Below are 1,416 nucleotides of genomic sequence, written 5' to 3'. Positions count from 1 at the left end.
TTTTCCAGTAAATTGCCTGTCAATCGCCATCCGTAAATTAGCTGCACAATGCCAGGGTGAAAAAGTGAAGAAGAGAGGGCTGCCGCTGACCCCTTGAAGAAAAAATAAATAAATAAATAAACTTCCTCTGGGACACTGCAGCCTATTAAGCCCAAATCTACCTGCCAACAGCAACAGGTTGTTCCTGAGAGCTGTCACCCACTCAACTTCCCCTCCTAGGACACCAGACACCCACACCATCTATGGAACTGATTGTAACTGTAATTACAGTCGCTATGGAGTCGATCCAATTTATTCTTACTAGTGTTGTTTGCACAGTCTTACACTATTCATAAGCCTTGGTACTCCAGGCCACCTTAGCTAGGAACTAGGTCCATCCTCCACAAGGCTCAGGACTTATTCCATATTTCCGTCCTACTCAGTACCACTCTCTCATAATGTGTTGTTCCATTGCACTGTTGGGATCTCTGTGACTGCAACCTACTGCATGCCATGCCAGGAAACATTTGTTTTTTCCATGTATTTGTATTTCACTGTGTGTCATGTACTGTCCCTTGAGGTGTGAGGTCTGGTTGTCCATATGCCATGTGTGCCTGTATAGTATGTCACCATGTAAGTTGTTAATAGGTTTCAAGTTCCTGCATGTATTGCGCTTGGCAAATCAAGTTATTCTGACATGGCTGTAAATGCAACTTCAGTATTGTCACCCCCCCCCCCCCCCCCCCCCCCCCCTCACCATCATCACAAAAACCAATATCATCATCATAAACAGTAGCAGCAGAAACCAACAGCACACCAGCAGCTGCTGAAGCATCTCATTACTGTTCACCTCAGTGCACCTTATTGTCCACAAGAGGTCAGACATAAACAGCAGAAGTCATAAGTGGTATAAGTGGTGTACTGAATGCCCCTGGCTCTCAAACTCAGCAGCTACATTTCATCTGTATGGCCAGGCAGTTAACCAGGGCTTATTCTTTTTTTCTTTATAACTCGATTGTTTTTTAAGGTTGTGTTATCAAGATTTTGAGTTTACCCTGCAAGGAAAAGTAGCTGTATGTGGAGTAGAGCGCTTGGGCCACTGTTGAGCTATGAGTTATAAAGATGTCCCCACATCACAGACAGAAAAAGTGTGCTAACTTGCATTAATCCTTCATTTGGCAATCAAATTCTGTTTGCAAATTTGTGTCATCCAAACATCATTCTAAGAACATTCTTTCCATCCAATTGTTCCAGCCCATAAGGTCATTAGATAGTTGTTCTCGTGCCGTGGGCCTGGCTGGCATTGTACTGTATGTTGCTTGACTGAAAAGCGGGCTGTCACGCCTACTCTAAATGGAGGCAAGGTTGATAGCGTCACTCGATCCCGTGTCTCGGATACAAACGCTTGGCCCCCAGTCAGAGAAGCCGTGGCGTGTA

This window comes from Centroberyx gerrardi, chromosome 7 (genome assembly GCF_048128805.1).
Source record: "Centroberyx gerrardi isolate f3 chromosome 7, fCenGer3.hap1.cur.20231027, whole genome shotgun sequence".
Lineage (NCBI taxonomy): Eukaryota > Metazoa > Chordata > Actinopteri > Beryciformes > Berycidae > Centroberyx > Centroberyx gerrardi.
The sequence above is the reverse complement of the archived record's forward strand: the minus strand, read 5'-3'. Positions refer to the sequence as shown.